At 34.6% G+C, this 8389-nt stretch overlaps 1 pseudogene; it reads right to left on the bottom strand.

The window, feature by feature from the left end:
- Positions 1-2823: 2823 nt before the first annotated feature.
- LOC116137140 lies at positions 2824-3640 on the bottom strand (annotated as a pseudogene).
- Between the last annotated feature and the right edge of the window lie 4749 nt (positions 3641-8389).

The raw sequence follows: 8389 nt of genomic DNA, 5'->3' as shown, positions 1-8389 counted from the left end.
CCCCTCAAAACATACTTCTGCCGCCTCCACCAATAGCTAGCAATCAAGCGATTAGAGTTTACACCTCTCCTCCCAAATCAAATTCCGATCAATTTCAACTACAAAATCTAACATTTCACCATCAAAAGACTTATCAGTCTCTCCTCTTCAAAATCCCTAATAGCTTAGGTCGAATTTACTCTCTATTTGCTTTCAGAATATAAATTTGAGTAAAAATATTATTTTAAAGTTTATGAATAAAAAAAATGTCTTTAAACCATTACTTGGTGAAAAATAGTGTTAACTCTTAAAAGTGAGATAAGGCCTAAGGTTTTCTTTATGGCACTTCCTAAATAAGCGCCTAGATTTGATAGAGCTGGCCAACCTGGGTAATTTTAAAATTATTAATCATGCTTAGGCTATCTTGATATAATCGGGATTTGTTGGGTGTCTGCTGATTACCACACTCCCATGTGTAATCTAATAAAAAAACGTATTAACTAGGATCCTAGAAAAAATGAATCGGTCGACACTTCTCTTCCTTAATTAATTATGGATTCTGGGCCCAAAGACAATAAACATATTCCCAGGCAGTGTTCAGTAAATTGCGGATTAATATAAGGAAGAATTGATCAGTAATGAAACGAGTGTCAAGCTACAGCCAGTGGCTACTAGCTAGTGCCAACTTGAGCATATAAATTTTGAGAGATTATTCAACAAAGCTATCTTAGATTAATTTTTTAATGTCCAATATTTCAAAAAATATTGGCTTGTAAAACTGACAGATATGGCATACAAATAATTCTAATTAAAATCGAAATTAATACATCTTTATTATATAATAGTTGTAAACATATTATATAAAGGGATTAAAAATAAACAAAAGAGAACACAAGGCTGATGTTCTTTTTCTTTTCCTGAGAACTCATTTTAATCCGGTACAAAACATTGCAAAGAGGCTTAGTGCTCTGCCAAAAGAGACACGTATCACAAAGAAGGCCGAGCGACTTGTGCATACCAAAGTTTACCGTAACGACAAGTTGATATCTAAAAGGTTTTAAAATAGATAAATAGGTACCTTCCGTCATGTTCTGTTAGTGATTTTTTGTTTATTAATAGTAAAGACTAAAACGCCCTTCAAGTTTCAATTTTAGTTTTTTATAAATTTAAAATTTTAAAAAACCTCCTAGGTTTTGCTAATTTATTAAACACCCCCATATATAAAAAAGTTTTTAAATAACAAAAACACCCCCACCACCCCCAGTGCCAGATTCCGGCCACCATCGCCTGAATCTGGCCGAAAACTGCATTACGACTTGCCGCTCTGGCCTTTTCCGGTCAGATCCGCCCAGATCTGGCCGGAAAAGGCAAGATCTGGCCGTCGAAGTAGCAGCCAGATCTGGCCTTTTCCGGCCAGATCCGTGGCTGATCGGTCGTCGACGCCGCAGATGGAGTTTTTGCGGTCGGTCGACGGCAGGATCTGCCATAGATCTAGCCTTTTCCAGCCAGATCAGCCACAGATTTGGCCGGAAAAGGCCAGATCGACCTTTACACAGAATCCACCGACGGGTCTGTGTCGTAACGCAACTTTTCGGCCAGATTCCGGCGTGGTGGCCGGAATCTGGCACTGCGGTGGGGGGTGTTTTTGTTATTTTACAAATTTTTATATATCTGGGGTTATTTTTAAATTTGTAAACTTTAGGGGTTTTTAGAAATTTTAATTTATAAAAAATAAAATTCAAACTTTTAAGGCATTTTAGTCTTTTCACTACTAATAAACAATAATAAACAGAAATCACTAACAGAACAATACGGAAAGTACCTATTTGTCATTTTAAACCTTTTAGTACCAACTATCGTTATGATAAACCTTGGGTATGTTAAGTCGTTCTCCTCCACAAACTAATAAGCATGTGGACATGTTCTAGTAGTATTTTAGTTATGTATATGAGAAAAATAAATCAGTTTGACAAAATAAATGAAAAGTGAAAAATTTAACAAAATGAATTAGACATTAGTGATTCTTCCTCTGCCCAGCAAATTAATGAAAAGTTAAAGTAATTCGCCTGGCATATTTAAATATTCTAAACTAGATTTTATCATTTTCAATTTTGAACATTGATTCAGCTTCAAAGTGAAATTATGATTTCAATTTATTTGAATATGAATTTAAGACAATCAGACCTTTAGAACGGCAGCCCAACAAATTTTTGTAAAAAAAATTGAATTAAAAACAAAAAAATTTAGCTTATTTGGACATGGCTCGCGAGCCGGCTCGAAATCGGCTCGATAAGCTGGCTCGCGAGCCGGCTCGAAATAGGCAAAATCTAATGCCGAGCCGAGCCGAGCCACAAAATTTCTGGCTCGGCTCGGCTCGGCTCGGCTCGGTCTCGGCTCGTTTAATTCTCTTATCTTACGAGCCGAGCTCGTTAAGCCGAAAACTCAGCTCGGCTCGGCTCGATAACACTCCTAGTTGTGATGGAGGAGATAGCTTTGAAGTATTGTAACACAAATGATCAATTGACAGATATACTTACAAAGCCTCTGCCAAGAGAGAAATTTGTTTACTTCAAATTTCAGCTTGGAGTTTACAACTTTGAATCACGGGGGAGTGTTGAAGAATGACTCAAAGTTTGAATTGGTCTTTTAGTTTGTTAGTAGTAGTTCGTATTTTTTTAGTACTGTTAGTCAAATAAAGGGTCTGATATTGTGGCTAAAATCCCGTTAGTGGCTATAGTGGTTGAGTAAATCTCTGCTAATTTGTTTTTAGTTGTATGCCTATATATATAGGCACTTTCGGTTAAGTAAATATAAGTAAGCTTCAATTTTCTGCATTTCTTTTTATTATCTACTTTGCTGCAACTTCTTAATTAAATACTCTGCTCTAAATTCCCAACAATTCTCAAACCTCTCCGGTAAAAACTCTTCTGCCTTGTCTCATATTCTAGGGTCTTTTTGAATCGTTCATACACCGACTAACACTCTTGTTTTGGGAGGAATATCATATCCTCCCAATTTGGCACAACCCGAAGTTTCTCGAGGAACCAGGAAAGGAACCGGTGCATGTAATCTCACAGCTTCTCTGATAACACATTTCAAGTACTCCAACTGATTGATATCTTTCACATCTATCTTCGATTTCTTTCCCACTACACTTCTAACCTCATGTTGTGCTTTCTTCATTTTATTCGGATTTTTCAAAAGTTCAGCCATCGCCCATTCTATTGTTGTTGCAGTAGTATCAGTTCCTCCCACAAACATGTCCTGAAATTTAACAACATGAAAATAAAACTTCAACCGCCAGTGCGTGTGTCTATTAATTGTGTGCAATAGAGAGAAGAGAGAGAAATACCACAAGAATTGCTTTAAGGAGCTCTATCTGAAGATCACCATCCTTTTGAAGTTGAAGGAGAATATCAACAAAAGCTTGTCTATCAGACGGGGTATCATCACTATTTAACATCGTATGCTCTTCAATCACTTGATTAAGGAAAGCATAGAATTTTGTAAATGTTGATTTGAGACGACCAATCTAACCTGTAAGAACATCTATCCAAGCCAAAGAAGGAAATATATCTCCAAAACTAAATGCCATAAAATCAACCTTAAACCTCCTCAATAATTCTCCAAACTTCTTGGTATTCTTCAACCCAAAACTCATCTAGACACTATATTGTTATGGGTCCTGTCTACTCATTTCACACTGATCAATTATGGACTGTTCCATCAGAATTGTGAGAAAAGATTATGAGATTGAGTTGTGAACCTAACATTACTCTAAAAGAAAATATTTGGAGTAGATTTTCTAAGCCTGCTTGAGAATACAATATCATGGGTTTTGATCATTTCCTTGGCCATTTGCGCTGATGAAAAGACGAGTTGAAATCTGGCCCAATTGCAACATCATCTAACGGCCATACTCAGGGGCGGACCAAGCCCTTTCGAGTCCTACCCTCAAATTTTTTTCAAAAAAAAAAAAAAAAAAAACCAATTTTTTTCTATAGAAAATTCTTCCCTAGAATCTCTCCTTATCCTTTGAAAATCTACTTGTCTTTACTAATTTGACTATTATGTCCTCTCCCTTTTCCAATTTAGTCCATATAATATACCACAGAAACCGCTATTAATTGTGATTTTTAATTTTACGGCCTAGTCTTATTGTCATTACATATATACTTACTTTTCTATCTTTCATCCCTCTACCTAATTAATTACTTATGAGATATCAATTTTCTCTACTAATAAAAGATTTCATGCTGTAACCCCTTTTTAATAAAAATAAAAGTTAATAATTTATAAAATTATAAACTAATAATCTACTTAATAATTATCATTATCTTTCCCTGATTTTAATAAATTTCAAATCATTATGTTATACTTTTTTCACATATCTATCATCTAATTAATGACAATGATATAACATAATTAAAAAAATAATAATAATGAGATTATAATTCAATTTGAATCATTCATTGACCTTTGACCATGACAATCTAGTGTTAAGAGCAAACATAATTGTTGACTATTTAATTTTTTAAAGAACTTAATCATATAAAACATTACTTAAAAAGTGCATATACCTCAACTCATTTTTCCGTTCGGCCCTTGCTTCTTCCCTTCCAATTTCATCAAAAAATTTCATAAGACATCAATTGGTAAGAGAAGAATTTTCACAATGAAGAGGTTTTTTCACTTAAAAATTTTTCTTGTGAATTGAATGTTATTTTCAACACATCAAGGTTTTGCTTCTCGTTAATTTATTCAAGTAGGAATGTATTGTGTTATTACATTATTTCTTTTCAACTTCTTGATATTATATTATTTTCTTTGCTCAAAGTTTTGTGGTTTTTTTTAAGTTTTCACTAGTTGATTGGTAAACAATAACAGAGCCTTGGAGGCCCCCTTTGGCAAAAATCACGGGTCCGCCATTGGCCATACTTGTGGGAAATGTCTTGAAGAGAGTGGTGAGAAAACTTGCCGAGTTGGTGAAGATTACCAACTATTGGTAACTTGGGTGGAGATGGAGGTAAGTTGAGTTTGGTACATCCTTTGTTCTTGAGCAAAAACAGAAGGAAAAAGGAAAACTGAGAGAAATAAGAGATTGTAGGGAGTGGCTTGCCACAATTGTTCCCACACTTGACTGTGGATACATTTTTCCCTCTTTAATTTGTGCTTGGAACTCTCTCATTCCTTTGCTCTTATAGCAAATTATCTACTGTATACTTTGTACCTAAAACATTGGCTGCTTAACTAGTAAATATAAAACCAATTTTTTTTGTCAACTTTACTTTCAATTGGGTTAAGAAACAATAAATTGGAGCAATAATGCAGGATTTGAATCCTCTATTAATCTATTTTCTTATTCTTTCAAGGATTTAAAGAGATGTGAGAGTTATATTATTCAATGGTTGTGATTAATTATTTCAATTTTTTTTTCTTGCAAATGGTCGACGGCTTTAAAATATTGTTGATATGATTATCAAAGATGCCATGAAAGATCACTACCGACAATTCCATTAGCAGAAAAAAAAAAAAAAAAAAAAAAGGACTTTAAATAATTATAATTGAGGTGTGCGTGTGGAGATATATTTGCTCAACAATAATAGCCGGTTAATTGTTTTCTCCAAATAAGCTGAGCTGGATGATAAAAGATCTGCTTCTACAGATAAAGTTTATTTTAATATTAATTAACCTTACATGCAACTGATCAACATCATAAACTACGATTAATTATATCATATTTCAATCCTTAAAACTAAAGCTTATTGAATTGCAAGCTGCCATTCTTCTTCATTTTTTTTTTAAATTTATATATATGTTTTAGTTTATTAACCTCATCCACCCATCCAACTTCCAGAACACTATGGACAAGACTTTAGGTTATCTTGAAGTCTATTATCTCTAATTATTTGAACAATTAGGTGTATTGGGTGTTCAATTATTTGTTTCTTGTTATCTCTATAACATTGTTTTCGGGTTCAATTATTTAAATTGACATTCTCAAACTCTTGGTATTTCATACCAAAATCTAAATTTCACAAACCAATTGGTCTTTCGGCTCCCACAAACTTCCTGAATTGGGCTCTTTTTTGGTTACAAAAAATACTTAAAAAAAGCACTTCATTGTTGGTATTTATAGGGTTTAATGAAATAACAAAGTTCTTTGGAAACTCAGAGTAACGAAAATCTCTATTGTTAGTGGTACGGTTAGAGTTTATAACGATAGGTGATTACTTAATTACCCCTTTGCCGTTAAATTACTAAAACTGTCTATCTTTAACTAGCCAGCTGTTTTATTGCTGAATATGGCGCTTTGTCTCTATGGAGAATAAGGTCCAAGTTATAAGAGCTCTTAGATCGAAGCATATGAGAACCGGACAAATTCAAAGAGAAAACACAGGCTCTAGGTTATTTGTTTGATCAATGGCGGAAAAATTTGTATACAACTCTTTTCTTTCCTATCTTATTCTCTTCTTTTTCTTATCATTCCTTCTGTATTATTTTGTTAAGCTCAATAGAAGTTTGAAACAACTAAATTTACTATCACCACCAAAGCTACCCATAATAGGAAATTACCTCAGCTAGGCACTCTACCTCACCGCTCTCTGCAAAATTATCTCAGAAACATGGTCTTCTAATGTGTTACACTTCGGCTCTGCTCCAACTCTCATTGTTCATCTGCAGAAACCGCGAGAGAGTTACTGAAGACTCATGATGCTGTCCTCATAGAACGACTAGAACAGGGCTGCTCGTGTTCTCTTCAAGGATGCGTGACATAGCTTTTTTCCATACGGTGATTATTGGAGAGAAGTCAAAAGGATTTGTGTTCTTAAACTTTGAGCAAAAGAAGAGTGCTAGAATTTCATTCTGAGATGGAAGAAGAATAGTTGCAGATATGGTTGGGAAGATTCGGTTTCATGTCTCAATGGGGCTTCCATTAATTTTCGTGAGATGCTGTTACTGTATCTAGCAATATAATCAAGATCTGTTCTTGGTCAAATATATTAGGGGAAGAAAGTAATAAAAGCTTTGGAGAGTTATCAAGGAAGGCAATGGATCTAATAGGTGCTTTTTGTTTTGAAGATATGATTCCAGCATTGGGATGGATGGATGTTCTAACTGGTTTAGTCGCAAATTTGAAAAGAACTTCGAAAGAATTGGATAATTTTCTTGATCAAGTGATTGAAGAAACGTCAAGTTTTGAGCATTGAAGACCGCGAGGATCATTATAAGAAAGCCTTGTTGATATTTTCTGCATCTTAACAGGATGATGACATGTAGACTTCAACCTCACTCGACAAAACATCAAAGCAATCTTACTGGTATCTCTCTCTCATTATCATAATAAAATTTCACATACACATGCAGCTAAACTATAAAATTCTCGTTGATTTACAGGACATGTTCACCGGAGGAACTGATACTATTTCAGCAACCATAGAATGGGCAATGGCAGAACAATAAAAATAAGTTTGATGAAGAAGCCCAAGGAGAGGTAAGAAGAGTCATCAAAGATAAAGCAAGGATCGATTTTATGGACATTGCTCAAATGGAGTATATAATTTTCATCAAAGAGACCTGAGGTTCATGCTCCAGCTCTGATTTTTAGAGAAACATCAGCTAGTATTAAAATGAATGGCTATGACATTCCTCCAAAACAAGAGTGTTGATCAACACGTGGGCTATTCAAAGGGATCCGAAATTATGGGACAGGGCCGAGGAGTTTTCCCGAAAGGTTTGAAAATGACCAGGTTGATTATTTCGGAGGCCAAGACTTCCAATTATAGCATTTGGTAGTGGAGAAGGAGTTGCCCAGAGAACATCATGAACTGCAGAAGCTGAATAGTGTTGGCAAATTTGTTGAATTGGTTTGATTGGAATACCAAGTGGCCAAAATGGGGAGAACTAGACATGACTGACATTTTTCATCAGTTTTGCGTAAGAAACTGCCTGTATCTCTTGTAGGAACATTGCATCATTAAATGTAAGCAGTCTGCAAATCTCCTTTTTGTATTTATTATTAGTGAAGTCACAAAGAGATTAAAATTTTCTCCCATGATCTTATGGAAAACTTCTGTAGGTAGATAATGATCTTAGATTAAAAGAAGAGTAAACGAATTTTCCCACCCAAATACAAATAGTGACTCAATTGACACTTTACTAACACATATACTTTTAAAAATCACTTTATTATTCAAATTTATATTCGTTTTCGATTTGATATCCTACGACCCCACACCACTACTATTTCTTTCTCAATCATCAATCATCAAAACCCTCAAAACATACTTCTGCCGACACCAATAGCTAGCAATCAAGCGATTAGAGTTTACGTAACCTCTTCCCAAATCAAATTCGATCAATTTCAAACTACAAAAATTAACATTTCACATCAAAAGACTTATCAGTC

This window comes from Pistacia vera, unplaced genomic scaffold (genome assembly GCF_008641045.1).
Source record: "Pistacia vera cultivar Batoury unplaced genomic scaffold, PisVer_v2 Contig320, whole genome shotgun sequence".
Taxonomy (NCBI): domain Eukaryota; kingdom Viridiplantae; phylum Streptophyta; class Magnoliopsida; order Sapindales; family Anacardiaceae; genus Pistacia; species Pistacia vera.
Note: the sequence above shows the minus strand (reverse complement) of the source record. Positions and strands in the feature narration are given on the sequence as shown.